The sequence below is a fragment of the Kogia breviceps genome, chromosome 18 (genome assembly GCF_026419965.1).
Source record: "Kogia breviceps isolate mKogBre1 chromosome 18, mKogBre1 haplotype 1, whole genome shotgun sequence".
Lineage (NCBI taxonomy): Eukaryota > Metazoa > Chordata > Mammalia > Artiodactyla > Physeteridae > Kogia > Kogia breviceps.
The window spans coordinates 57,132,387-57,147,471 of record NC_081327.1 but is presented as its reverse complement, the minus strand read 5'-3'; the positions used below and the strand labels follow the sequence as shown (position 1 = coordinate 57,147,471).

Below are 15,085 nucleotides of genomic sequence, written 5' to 3'. Positions count from 1 at the left end.
TGCGTTTCGAACAGGGTTCCTGGGAAGGCTGAGGCTGCCAGCCCAGGACAAGCATCAGTGTCCCACCTCCTGAACCAGAAGCTCTGGGACTGGGATCCGCGCTGAACGAGCCTCCAGGGGTGCTGGTGCTCTGGCAGGTTCCAGCGCCAAGGGATCCAGACCATGTTCAGCAGACGCCTGCCCGGGAGCTGCCACGAGCTGCCACCTCCTCCTTCCTGCACACGATGACATCGTTAAAGAAGCATGCAGTGTCCTATCAACTCACACGGCCTCAGAATCCTTCTCAACACAGCAGCTGGGGCAATCCCGGGAGTCAGCGCTCAGGACGACAACAGACAGTCTCCCACGATGTCACAGACCCTGCAGAGTGACATGGGACCTCGGGGGAGGGAGCCAGTTGCGGTGTTCGGGGTGAGGTCGAGATGTCGCGCGGAATTGCGGAAACAGGAACAGACACTGGGAGGATGGGGGAAGGGCGCATTCTCAGGCTAATAAGGTAGGCGCTCGGGTGGGACAGCAGCCTGGGCAAAAGTGGGGCGGGGTGTGTGTCATGACTGCTCATGGTTTGCTCGGAAACAGTGAGTGTGAAACACAGCTTAGGGCCAGACCAGAGTTCCAGAGTTGGAAATGGGGTCACGGAAGGAGAAATGGTGGGAGGGGCAGAGCCCAGCAGGCTGGAGGCCGGGATCCCAGCAGGAGGGTCTGGGAAACAGACCCCAGCGGCTGCCCCTACCCCCTGCCTCCCTGCCCAGGCTGCTTCCTGAGACCCTGCTAGGGGGAAGAGAGACCGGGGACGCCACGGGAGGAGGAGAAAGAGGATGGAGGAGATTCGAGCCACTCCAAGATAAACACTCAGAGAAACTGAAAAACTTGGGACCCATTACACTAGCCATGGGAAAAAAATTAGCATTAGGCACTGCGTTTTAATAACGCATCTGTCTGGTTTTGATTTCACAGATGTAAAAAAAAAAAAAATGCAGGCAATCTGGAATTAAGTTGGACTACTTCAAACTTCTTCTATAAACCACATTTGGGATTTGCTCAGCATTTCTGAGGTTCAATTTACAGAGCCTTCTTCAAGTCAAAAAACCCCTAAATAAACTCTGGGGGGGGGGACGTTGTCAGGGTCGTGATTCATAATCTGTCTCCACAAAAAGCATTATCCACAGAGTGAGGCAGGCTTTCCTTTATTATTCTAATCGGCATAATCTAGCCTTGTTCTAATTACAGAGAGGCTGTGAATTGCTGCATTTAGAAGACCTGCAGGAGATTTTCCAATTTTATCAAGGAGAACTTGGTTATTAATAGAACGTGTGGGTTCTTGGGTTGAACACGAGCCTGCACCGTGGGCACAGAGGGTGCTGGGGGTTCTGGGGACCCCAGCAAGACGGGAGAGGCCGTCAGCTTTGAGGGTCTTTCGTGGGCAACGCCGGGCATCCACACCGCTCCACGTTCAAGGGCTTTCCCACCAGGAGCGCTGGACCCCCAGCCGCCTCTCGCGGGAACGTGGCGGGGCCTCAGCGGGAGCTGACCGCGGGCCAAACTCCCACCCGCTCCTCCTGCGAACGGAGGGCACTCCCCATACCCTGCCACCCCCCAGGACCCCCTCCCTACCCTGGGCAGTCCAAACTCACGTGGACCGTCCAAAGTCCAGGGTCCCCGAGGGTCCGTCTGAGCAGCAGCTACTCCGGAACCCACCCTCCGCTCGGTCACGGGCTGCTTCCTCGAATCCTTTGGCCAATGCACCGCCAGCCCGACCAGCCCCGGGCGGGCCGACCCTCCAGCGAGGGCAGTGCGTTCCCTCCATCCACCTCCCAGCAGCTCCCTCACCCGGGCCGGCGCATTTGAGCAGCCGATGCCATCTGACTGAGCTACCTCTTCTTGGGCAAAGGGGGGGCGCTGCCACATTTCGGGGCTGCTGGGGCTCGTACTTATTGTTTAGAGCTATCGTCTGACTCCTCAGCCCCTCTGGTGCTCTCCGGCAGAACAGGCTGGTGCCAAAAACAACTCTGCAGCATGTGACCCGAGCCTGGCTCACCTCCCCGCAAACACGTGGAGTGGGGCCTGCGGGTGGGGCAGCCCAGACCCTCCACGCTCGCTACCCGGGCTGGCTGGGGAAGAGCAGCTCTTGTTTCCAGAGGCTTCTGGCGAAGCCTCCCATTACGGGCTGACTTATAAGGAAAGGGGATAAAGAGGCCAAGTTTGCATACCCGTCAGCATGACCCAGTTTGACAAATGCAGCGTCCCAGCGGGAAAGAGACGCCCTTGGATGTGGGGGCCTGGAGGCGCAGCTGGTCCTCCCAGGAGGAAGGTCACTGGGCCAGGCTGGACTCCTCCTCCTGGAGCCCCAGAATCGAAGATACTGACCCCGTCATCGTCGCCAGAATAACAAAGAGCAACCGCACAGCGTCTACTTTCTAGGTGGCGCGACTTCGAAGAGTTCAGGATACTCGTGTTGTCTCACTCCCCCCAGGGAGCGTGCGTGTGGCTCCACGCGTCTGTGGGCGTGTCTGGTGCGCGCAGCAGCGTGTGTACGTTTGCTTACATGAGCGTGTTTCCTGGGTGTACTCGTGCCCGCGTCCCGGCACAAGCCCAGCCAAGGCAGGCAGGAGCCGAGGGCCAGCGAGGGGCCGTCCTCGGAACACAGCCGTCAGCAGCGCTTGCTTGATGACAAGGTTACGGGAACAGCACAGGGGGGCCTAATGCCTCTGGCACCTTCCACACGCTCGTGAAGGCCGGCTTTGCGGTCCCGGAGTTGTTTCTCTCCTCGCCATGTCTTTTTGCTTGTGTAAACAGTGGCGCGTTATTGCAGACTTGAGAGGTGCCCGCAAGCTGAGACGGGGAGGTGACGGGGCGCGGGGCGTGGGGCCCCCGCCCGCTGCGCAGCACCACTGCTCAGCAGTGATCAGAGAGCAAACGGCCCCAACGCCAAAAGCAGAGGAAACCGAGACCACGAGGCCAAGAAAAGTTGCTTTTTTCTTTCCAGTCCCCTCCTAAGATAGCTTTCGAGTTGGCTGCGCCTTCAGGGGCATGGCAGAAAGAATACGTAAGATAGCTGGTTCCCTCCCACTTTCCAGAGGGATCTTCCAGCGGCAGGCGGGCCGGCGGCCCTGCTGTGCCTCCAGCAGCGCCCTCCCCGCGTCACTGGGAGATCTGGGCCCTCTGCCCCGACGCTGCCGGGCCGGGGACACGCCAGGCTGCGGGGCCACCCCAGCAGGGCCCGGGGAGCAGGCCTGCTTCTGGCGGAGCCATGTTAAGGACTGCGGAATTGGTCGGAGACGTGCGGCCCTCCCTTTGGGGGAAGGCGGCGCTGCCACCCGGGAGGGGGTCTTCCCGGCCGTGGACACGAGGCCAGGACAGGTATCTGCCAACTCGGAGCCCCTGCGTGTCCGCCTCGCCTGCACGCAGTCGGGGCTACTCAAACACCGGCTTGCTCGCATCTGCTCTCCCGGCACCCCCGTCACTTGGTCAGCCGGTTTCCGGTCACCGCCTGCCTCGGTTCCCTTCACCATTTCTTGTCCCGGCCCCCAGTCTCCACTAAGCCTTCCTCTACGGCTGCACCTGGCACAGTGGCACTACAAGGGTGAGCCACATGTGCCACGTGGCACCCCTGCCCGTGTGCCCAAGAGCCGGGCAGGAGCGGGACGAGAGTGTGGGCCTCTTCGGGAAAACGAGTTTGCTTACCTACGGGTGAGCTGTCGGGGCAAAGTCAGCTGGGGTAAACCCTCAAACGTCCGGGCTCCTTCCCAAATGCTGCGGACCTCTGACCCCCGTGCTGGAAAGCCCCCAAAGAGAGCCTCACAAGCTGGGCCCCTTCTGCCCTCAGCACTTCATTCGGCCTCGTAGAAGCAGAAGAGGGGAAGGGGCCAGGTGGGAAGGAAGGCGTCCTCAGGCACATGGGACGGGAAGGACGGCTCCAGGCAGAAGTATGAGCGCCCGGGGGGAGTTGGGGGCTGGCATCTCCCGGTTTGACCTCGGTCTCTGTGTCCAAACGGTACCCGGTTAAACAGATACCGAAGGCAGCTGCGTGGAGCCAGTGAGGCACGTGTCACTGGGCAAGGGCAGAGGCGGGTGGGCCAGCCTCACCTCCCTGAGCCCCTGGAGAGGCCAAGGCAGGAAGGAGCAGGGAGACGGGTCTGTGCCAGAAACTTTGCCTCTGCTGCCCAGCTGCTCCCAACCAAGCTGCTCCTTCCCTCGTGCCTCTGGAGGGGCTCCCCCTCTGCCTGGAACACCTCCTCGCGTCCAAGCCCACAGGGTCCCCTCCTGCCATGGGACGTCTCTCCTGTCCCCCCAAACAGACAGGTGGGCTGCCATGATGGGACCCCCTTTTAATTGAGCACCTGCTACATTTGGCAGGTCCTGTGCTGATGGCTTTACACATTTTAATTAAGTTCTGGCTTCCTGAGGCATAATTTACATACAGTAAATTTCCCCCCTTTCAGACGTGCAGCTGGATGGCCTGACAGGTGTTTCTGACGAGGCCATCCCTGCCCGGCCACAGAGACACAAAACACTGGTCCCGTAATAGACGGCCCCTCACCTAGAGCTGGCCCCAGGCAACCACCGCTCTCTTCTCTGTCCCTGCGGTTTCACTGTTCTGAAACGTTCTGTATGTGGAATTCCACAGCACGCAGCCTTTGAGTCTGGTCTCGTCCACTTACTACAATACTCCTGAGGCCCATGTGGTCGTATTAGCATCCTGTTCCTCCTTATTTCAGAGTAGCTTCCGTTGTATGGACGCAACACTGCATGTCCGTCTGGGCACCAGCTGACAAGCACTTGGGTTGGTTCCAGTCCTTGGCTACTATGAACGAAGCTGTTAAAAACGTCTGTGCGCAGACTTTGTAGGAATGGAGGTTTTCATTTCTCCCCAGTAGACACCAAGAAGCAGAATTGCTGGATCCTATGTAAAGGGTACTCTAACTACGTAGGAAACTGTCAAAGACTGTGCCACCAGTAAGGTGGGCCATTCCTGTTGCACCACACGCCCGTCGGCGCTTGGTACAGTCTCATTTTCTTCACCTTTCCTTTTTTAAAAGTTTCTTATTTTAGCCACTCTAGTAGGTGTCTAGTGGTAATCCACAGTGGTTTTAATTTCGATTTCCCTAATGACTAGTGATGTTGAGTATCTTTTTGTATATTACTTCATGTATTATCTCAAATCTTTTCCCTGCTTCTTATTGGATTATTTGTCTTAGTATTGAGTCATAAGAGTTCAGTATTCTGGCTACAAGTCCTCTGTCAGATTGCTTTGCAAATACTTCTTCCTAGTTTGTGGCTTTTCGTTTCCTTGAATGTGTCTTTTAAAAGCAGATTTTAACTTTGATAAAGTTCGATTATCTTTTGTGGTCATTTTTGGGTATCCGAAGAGTCTTTGCCTAACAAATTATCACAGAGATTTGTTTCTGTTCTCTTCTACATGTTTTACGGTTCTAAAATTTTACCTTTAGATCTATGACCTTTGTAAGTTGAATTCTGTATATTGGCAAGATCTAAGTCAAGGTTTATTTCTCTCTTTTTTGCATATTAATATCCAGTTGTTCCAGTACCATTTGTTGAAAAGACTGTCTTTATTCCATTGAATTATATGGGCACCTTTGCTGAAAAATCTATTGACCATCTGTATGTGGGGTCTATTTCTGGACTTTATTCTGTTTTGTTGATTTACATGTCAATCTTTATGACAATGTCAGACTGTCTTAATTACAGAGGCATTATAGTAGGTCTTAAAATCATATAGTGTGTCCTGCAACTTTGTTTTCCTTTTTCAAAATTGTTTCAGCTATTTAAGTTCCTTTACATTTCCACGTTAAGTGTTAGAATTAGCTTGCCAATGTCTACCAAAATAAGTCTGGTGAGATTTTGATTGGAATTGCACTGAATCGAGAGATCAGTTTGGGGGGAATTGGTATCTTAACAAAACTGAGTCTTCCAATCCATGGACATGGTATAGCTCTCCAATTATTTAGGTCTTCTCATATTTTTTTCCATCAATGTTTTGTAGTTTTTAGCATACAAACCTTGAACATGGGGCTTCCCTGGTGGCGCAGTGGCTGAGAGTCCGCCTGCCGATGCAGGGGACACGGGCTCGTGCCCCGGTCCGGGGGGATCCCGCATGCCGCGGAGCGGCTGGGCCCGTGGGCCATGGCCGCTGGGTCTGCGCGTCTGGAGCCTGTGCTCCGTGACGGGAGAGGCCACGACAGTGAGAGGCCCGCGTACCGCAAAAAAACCCCACAAAAAACCTTGAACATATTTTGTAAGATTACAATGAAGAATTTCAACTGTGTGATGTTACTGTAAATAGTATTGCCTTTTAAATTCAATTTCCAATTGTCCATTTCTAGTATATAAAAATACAATTAATTTTTATATATTGACTTTGTGTCCAGCAACCTTGTTAAATTTGTTAGCTCTTGAACTTTTTTTTTTTTGGCAGATCATTTGGGATTTTCTACATAGATGATCATGTTGAATTACACATAAAGGTGATTTTATTTCTTATTTCCAATTTGAATGCCCTTTCCTTTTTTTTGGAGTGACTTCACTGGCTGGAAACTCCAGCCCAATGCCAAATAGAAGTGACAAGAGCAGACATCCTACCTTGTCTCTAATCTTAGGAAGAAGTCTTCAGTCTTTCACTGTGAAGTGTGATGTGAGCTACACGTTTTTCATGGATGTTCATTATTTGTCCATTATTATCAGAGCCTGAGGTTCTCTTCTACTCCTATTACCACAGTTGTTTTTTTTTTTTTTTTACAAATCAATAATGGATACTGAATTTTGCTAAATGCCTTTTCTGTATATATTGAGGTGATCATATATGGTTTTTCTCTTTTAGACCATTGATATGATGAATTACATTCATTTGTTTTAAAATGGTGAATTAACCTTGCATTCCTAAGGTAAACAGAAATGGTCGTGATGTGTCACTCTTTTTATATGTTGTTGGATTTGATCTGCTCAAATTTTGCTAAGAATTTTTGAGTCTATAATTATGAGGGATATTGGTCTGTAGTCTTCTTTACTTGCAATACCTTTGTCTGGTTTTGGTATCAGGGTTATTCTGGGCTTGTAAATTGAGTTGGGAAGTGTTCCCTCATCTCCTATTTTCTGGAACAGTTTGTGTAGAACTGGAATTGTTTATATCTTAAATATTTGGTAGAATTCACCAGCTACCAGCTATCTGGGCCTGGAGTTTATTTTTGTAGGAAAATGTTTAAGTGCAAATTCAAATTTTATATTATATAGAGAGCTGTGTGTGTTATCTAATTCTCCTTTAGTGACCTTTAATAGTGTGTGTCATTTGAGAAATTTGTTCATTATATGTATATTATTAAATTTATTGTCATAAAGGTTAATAGTCTCTTATTGTGTGCCTTACTATTGCAGTTTATGTCTGTAGGATCTGTAGTGATGTCCCTCTTTCATTTTGGATATTGGTATTTGTGACTGCTCTCTTTTTAACGTGATCAGTCTGGCTAAGGCTTTTCAATGGTTGTTTTGCTCAAAAAACCAGCTTTTGATTTTCTTGATTTTCCTCTACTATTTTTCTGTTTCCAAGTTCATTGATTTCCATTCTTATCTTTATAGTTTCCTTTCTTCTGCTTACTTTAGATTTATTGTGTTCTTCCTTTTTCAAGGCTCTGAAGGGTGGAAGCTTAGATTATTGCTTTGACAACTTCTTCTTTACCAACTGGTACATCTAATGCTATATAATTTTCCCTCTAAGTACTGCCTTACCAGCATCATCCTATAAATATCATCCTATAAATTGTCATATGTTGTGCTTTCTTTGATCTATACGTATAACCATCTATCTATTTATTTATTTATTTGGCTGTCTCAGATCTTAGTTGTGGTGTCTGGGCTCTAGAGCATGCAGACTCAGTTGCCCTGCAGCATGTGGGATATTAGTTCCCTGACCAGGGATTGAACCCACATCCCCTGTATTGGAAGGCAGATTCTTAACCACTGGACCACCAGGGAAGTCCTGTGCTTTCTTTTTTTTTTTTTTGCGGTACGCGGGCCTCTCACTGCTGTGGCCTCTCCCGTTGCGGAGCACAGGCTCCGGACGCGCAGGCTCAGCGGCCACGGCTCACGGGCCCAGCTGCTCCGCGGCATGTGGGATCTTCCCGGACCGGGGCACGAACCCGTGTCCCCTGCGTCGGCAGGCGGACTCTCAACCACTGCGCCACCAGGGGAGCCCTGTGCTTTCTTTTTTGTTCAACTAAATTATTTTCTAATTTCTCTTGATTTTTTGACCCGTAGGTTACTTAAAAAGCATGTTGTTTAATTTCCAATATTTGGAGTTACATATTATTGATTTTTAGTTTAATTCTGTTGTGGCCAGATAATATACTTCATATAATTTCACTTCTTTTAAATTTGTTAAGATTTGTTTTATGGCCCAGCATACTTTGTGAATGCTCCATATGCACTTGTAAAAAAAATGTGTACTCTGCTGATACTGGGAAAATTGTCCAATAAATGTCAAGTAGATCAACTTAGATGATATTATGATTAAGATTTCTACATCCTTACTGATTTTCTACTTGCTCCATAACTTACAGAGAGGCATACTGAAGTTTCCAACTATATTTGTGGATTTTTCTAATTCTACTTTAATTTTTGTTTCATTTGTAGATGAGGGCACATTTACAGTGTTCTGTCTTCCTGCAGAATGACACTTTTTTTTTTTTTTTTTTGGCTACGTTGGGTCTTCGTTGCTGGGTGCAGGCTTTCTCTGGTTGTGGCGAGAGGGGGCTACTCTTTATTGCAGTGCACGGGTTTCTCATTGTGGTGGCTTCTCTTGCTGCAGAGAGCGGGCTCTAGGCATACAGGCTTCAGTAGTTGTGGCTCGCGGGCTCTAGAGCGCAGGCTCAGTAGTTGTGGCTCCTGGGCTTAGTTCCTCCGCGGCATGTGGGATCTTTCCAGACCAGGGATCGAACTGTGTCCCCTGCATTGGCAGGTGGATTCTTAACCACTGCGCCACCAGGGAGGTCCCCAGAATGACACTTTTATTACTATAAAATGTCCCTGATCATCCCTGGTAATTTTCCTTGTTCTGATGTCTACTCTGTATGATGTTAGTATCTTTTACCCCAGTTTTCTTTTGATTTGCATTTTCATGGTGTGACTTTCTCTGTCTGTTTACTTTCAATCCACTTATGTTTTAATGTTAAAAAATTTTTTTGAGAGAACATATATTTGCGTCTTATTTTCTACACAATCTTATCTCTATCTTTTCATTGGAAAACTGAATTTAAATCTATCATCTTACTATTAATTTTCCAATTTGTCTTAATCTGTTCCTTTTAAATTTTTGCCACTATTTTCCTCCTTCTATTGGATTGAGTATTTTTTATGGTTCCATTGCGAAAACCTTGTTGATTATACCTCTCCTTTTAGTTTTTAGTGGTTGCAACAGGGCTTAAAATATATAACTTTAATGTATTAAAGTCTGTCCAGATAATATTAAACCACTTCACATATAGTGAAATAACTTTACAACAATATATATGTTCTCATTTCCTCTTTCCATCCTTTGTGCTATTGTTGTCATATATTTACTTTGACCAGCTATAAACCCCAAAGAACAGCACTATAATTTTTGTTTCACATGGTCTGTTTTTGTGTGTGTGTTTGAAATCTTTACTGAGCATAAAATTCACCCATTTAAAGTGCACAGTTCCAAAGGCCAGAGGTTCTCAAACTGTGTCAGAATCACATGGAGGGCTTACTAAAAGGCAGATGGCCTGGCCCCTCCCTCTAGAGTTTCTGACTCAGCAGATGTGGGGCTGGGCCTGAGAATCTGCGTTTCTAACGAGTCCCCAGGTGATGCTGGTGCTCTTGGTCTGGAGCCACCCCCCACCACAAGAATCACTGCTGTAAACAAAACCACTGACACAGGCTATCAACTTAACTCGAATGATGATATATCCATACTGGGAGGATGGGGAGAGGTGGGTTGGGGTTTAAAGGAAAAACTCTGATGGCCCGTTAAGTCGTCTGATCCAGTGGGTCTGTGGGAACCCAGGACCCCTGGCTGTGAAAGAGAAAGGGCATCCCCCGGTGACAGCGCTCAGCACCCTCTCTTTGCCCAAGGCGAGACTGCAATTCTAACCCAATGATTGCCTTTAATGAAGGAGTGAATCTCTCTCCTCCTTTTCCCCTGACGTGGTCCGTCTCCTCTTCAAGCACACCTAACGTGGGGAAACCTCAGTCTACCCAAAATATCTGTCAGCCAATGAATGCTTGTTTTACAAAAGCATGATTTTTTTTTTTTTTCTGCTTTTCCAACACAGCAAGTCTGAACACCTCCTTTAAAGACAGAGTCCAGGGTATACTGAAAACAGGCAGGGTGATGACAAGAGTTCACCTCACGCCCCGCCCTTTGGTGGCAAAATGAGGGTCAGAAGAAGGCAGTGACGCTCCTCGTCTGCATCAGCGCCCTCGGGAAGGGCCCGGTGTGTCAGCGGAGCACATGCCGCTGAGGGGCACGGCTCCTGTCACCCCAGCCTTCAGAGCCCAGTTCATAACCTGCGGCGCCCCTTCCCTCCTGTCCCCCAATTCTCACAGCCCAACCCCCGAGGCCCCCCTTACCAGAGCCCCCCCAAACCTTCCCCCTCTATCCTCCCAGCTGCCACCCACCCCCCACGCCTGGGGCCGGTCCTCCCCTCCCAACTCCAATTCTGCATCACGTGACAGAGGGAGGGGGCGGGGGGGTGGCCTCGAGAGTTCAGTCACTGGAATAGGATTGATAAGTCACAAGACTCCTAGGAGAGAGGATAAAGCGTCACACTCCCCCGTGGCCGACGTTACAGACCGGGGAGCCTTCAGACGCTGTGGATCACAAGAGTCAACACGGCCTCCACAAGAAGTGAGCCAGGCAGTGTTTTAAAAGTGGAAAGAATTCGGTGAGTGAGTTTCACTTTGCTGCAATAAAAAAAGCCTGGCTGCGTCCTGACAGGGACTGGCCTTGGCAGGAGGAGGGGAAGCGGGGTGTGAGGGCACATGCCCAGGCCGCCTGGGACGCCAAGTGCCAGGAAGGGGAACGGGCACCTCCCCGCTCCCAGGGTAGCTATAGAATATGTTGCTTCCTGCCGAGGCAGTGCTCTGACTTCGATGGACTCACGTGGCAAGGAAAACAAGTTCATCTGCCAGTGGGGAGGGAGGCTGGGAGAGGGGAGAGAAGAACAGGAGGGACAGAGGAAGTTCCCCACGTTACAAAACGTTGGGCCCCTCCGTTCCTCAATAAACAGTGTTTTAATCTGTTGTGATTAATTCAACGTTTCGTTTTAGTTACGAAAGTTGGGTATGTGTGGTTTGGCAGACACGTTCAGCTTGGCCCCCCTTAATGCACTCCCATCTTCTCCTTCTCTCCCTGGAACTCACCCCCCCCCACCCCTTTTAACCCAGAGCAGTGAAGGAATAAATTAGTCTGGAAATGTTTCGGCTCCAATAAAACATTATCACCCGTCAATCACCAGATAAGTACAGGAAGGCCTCTCCTTTGCTTTACCATTTCTATGGCCTCGGAAAAGCGTGCCGGGTTCCAAAATTGGAACTTCTTTGCCACGTGGGAATGAGCCGCACCCCCATTCTGCCAAAGCTTTTAGGGCCAAGCATGAGAACCCGTCATTTCACCATCCACGGTTCACATGCGCATTTCACATAATTAATATCTCTTTGGATTTAATTGACTCTTTTTTCCAAAGCCGCTTTCTACCCAAACTTACTACAAAAGCAGACGAGTATGCAAGATGATGTGCTGGTCATGTGCGAGTTGCGAGAGATGCTCAGATGGCCTTTGGGCTGACAGGCCTGGAACGACCTGCAGCTGAGAAGCCCGCCAGGGGACAGAGACGCAGTGATAAAGATAAAAAATGTGCCCACCTTAATACTAATATCTCCCTCAGCTGTCTTTTTTTCCCCCCATATCTTTATTGGACTATAAATGCTTTACAATGTTGTGTCAGTTTCTGCTGTACAACAAAGTGAATCAGTTATACGAATACACATGTCCCCATAACCCCTGCCTCTTGCGTCTCCCTCCCTCCCACCCTCCCTGTCCCGCCCCTCTAGGTGGTCACAGAGCACCGAGCTGATCTCCCTGTGCTGTGCGGCTGCTTCCCACTAGCTCTCTATTTTACACTTGGTAGTGTGTATATGTCCCTGCCGCTCTCTCACTTCGTCCCAGCTTCCCCTTCCCACCCAGTGCCCTCAAGTCTGTTCTCTACATTTGCGTCTTCACTCCCGCCCTGCCCCTAGGTTCATCAGTACCGCTTTTTAAAATTCTATATATAGGCGTTAGCATACGGTATTTGTTTTTCTCTGTCTGACTTACTTCTCTCTGTATCACAGACTCTAGGTCCATCCACCTCTCTACAAATAACTGTTCCGTTCTTTTTGACGGCTGAGTAATATTCCATTGTATCTATGTGCCACATCTTATCTATTCATCTGTCGATGGACATTTAGGTTGCTTCCACGTCCTGGCAATTGTAAACAGTGCTGCAGTGAACACTGTGGTACACGTATCTTTTTGAATTACAGTTTTCTCTCAGCTGTTGTTTTGAGTTCCAAGTTCAAGACGTTTTGGAGCAGGACCTGCTCTATTACTCAGTGGGAGAGAGGGCGATGTGTGAAGCCCACTGCACTGACCCAGGGCACCACCACCTCCACCACCCCGAGTTCTGCCGGAGAGGGTTCTGGCAGGGTCTGGAGGGTACTGGACGGGCCTGGGCTTGCTCCTCGGTGTCCCAGGACAGATCTCCTTCTCCGGCGCCTCTGTGCCTTGACTGACAGGACACCGGCTCCCCAGCCAGCTCCCTTGATGGCCCAGGTCCAATTCATCATGTTCTCTCTGCTGCATCTCTGGGTCCTCAGAGAGAAACGCCAGCCGCGTCAGTTCACCCTGGCATCTCCGAAGACAGAAGCACCCAGGGGTGGAGCACATGAGGCCCTTCGTGACGACGGATGTGAGCCTGAATTCACGAGCGTTTGCACAGGCTGGTCCTAATAACACAGGATCACCAGCAACTGTAAGCATTAGACAAGATGCAACTGGAGCCAGGTGCCAGACATCTCTAGCCCACCAGGCGCAGACCTGCTCAACCCCGGGAGTCAGGGAGGCATAGCAGGAAGTGGGTGCATCTTTCAAAGGCAAGAAGAGCTCTGTTGAAATCCTAGCTCCACCACTTACCAGCTGCCTGGTCTTGGAGAATTCTCCTGACCTCTTTGAAATTAATCCCCTCGTGATCAGAAAACATACTTTGAAGGGTTTTAATCTTCTTAAATTTACTGAGATCTATTTTACGGTCCAGAATGTAGTCCATCTGGATGAATCTTCCATGTGTGTTCTACCGCGGTTGGGTGGAATGTTCTGTAAATGCCAATTAGGTAAAGTTAACTGAGAACGTTTTTCAAGGGCTCTGTGTCATCACTGATTTTCTACTTGTTCCCCCATTTGTTGAGGGAAGGAGGGTGGTGATGCTTCCTGATGTGTCTGCTTTGCTGGGATATGGTCTCCAGTTACCCAGTCAAACACTCATCTGGGTGCTGCTGGGAAGGGATTTTGCAGATGTGATTACAGTCCCTAATCAGTGGACTTTAAGTAAAGGAGATGATCCGGGTGGGCCTGGCTTAATCAGTCAGAAGACCTTAACAGCTGGGCTGAGGCTTCCCCAGGGAAAGAAGAAATTCCTCCCACGAACAACAGTGTTGGCTGTGTCTGCACCCACGTCAACCTGCGGTCACACTTGCATTGCAGCCTATACAACTGCGTGAGTGGACTTTTCATCTTCTTGATACAAACACACCTCCTGCGGGTTCTGCTCCTCTGGCTGAACCCTGACTAAGCCCAGGGTATCGAAACTGCCAGCAATAATTGTGATTTCTCCTTTCTTCTCTATCAGTTTTCATTTCATGTATCTTGAAGCTGTTACTGGGGGTATACACATTCAGCATTTGTGTCTTCTTGATGAATTGACGCCTTTATCTCGATGAATGGACTTCTATGTCCCTGGAAATACTCTTTGATGTGAAATCTACTTTGTCTGGTGTTAGTACGGTCACTGTGTTTTCTACTGGTTAGTGTTAGCAAGGTACATCTTTTCCCATCCTCTTACTTTTAACCTATTTGTGGCTTCCTATGTAAACTGCACTTCTTGTAGGCAGCATTTACTTGGGTCTTGCTTCTTTGTCCTACCTTGCATCTCTGTCTTCATTTTGAATGTTAGACTATTTACATTTAATGTAATTATGATATAGTTGGGTTTAAATCCACCTCCTTGTTCTGGGTTTCTACTTGCCCCATCTGTTCTTTGTTTTTCTTTCTTATTGTCATGTCATCTTTTAGATTAATCAAGGGTTTCATTTTAATGATTCTCCTTTATTCCCACTATGGGTTTATTAGTTACCCCTTAATTTTTTATTTTTACTGGATATTCTAGAGGTTATAATATACCTCTTTAACCGATCACAACCTACCTTCAAGTAATATTATTCCACATCACATTTGGTGTAAGAGTCACTCAACAATATACTCCTATGTCCCCCTCCCATCCCTTGAGCTATTATTGTCACAGATTTTACTTCCTTGTAAACTATAAACCCCCAAATACATTGTTATTATTCTTGTTTTAAACAGTGAAATACCGTTGCAGGAGACGTAAAAATTAGAAAAATATCTTTTACATTTACCTATTTAACAACTATTTCTGGGTCACTTCACTGCTTTGTGTAGATCTAAATTTCAATCTGGGATCATTTGTTTTTCTGTTGGAAGAACCCCCTTTAACACTTCTTGTAAATCAGATTTGCTGACAATGAATTCTATCAGTTTTTGTTTGCCTGAAATAGTCTCTATTTTACTTCCAATTGTGAACTGCGTTTTCACTAGCTAATAAAATCATTGTTGACAGGCACCCCACCGCCCACCACCCTTAGCAATTCAAAGATGCTTCCCCATTGTTTTCTGGCTTGCATGGTTTCTGGCAAGAAGTCTGCTGTCCCTCCTGGTTCTGCTCCTCTGTCCACAATGTGTCATTTTTATCTGGCTGCCCCTAAGATCTCTTTTTATTAT

At 48.5% G+C, this 15,085-nt stretch overlaps 1 protein-coding gene and 1 long non-coding RNA gene across 3 annotated transcripts in view; one reads left to right on the top strand and one right to left on the bottom strand.

The window, feature by feature from the left end:
• Positions 1–15,085, bottom strand: part of ZNF469 (zinc finger protein 469) — a 224,703-nt gene that overhangs the window by 202,218 nt on the left and 7,400 nt on the right. The window lies entirely within an intron of this gene.
• LOC136792974 (uncharacterized) lies at positions 10,820–13,422 on the top strand. The gene is made up of 3 exons (XR_010837635.1): positions 10,820–10,916; positions 12,364–12,480; positions 12,567–13,422. It is a non-coding gene; the product is annotated as an uncharacterized lncRNA (long non-coding RNA).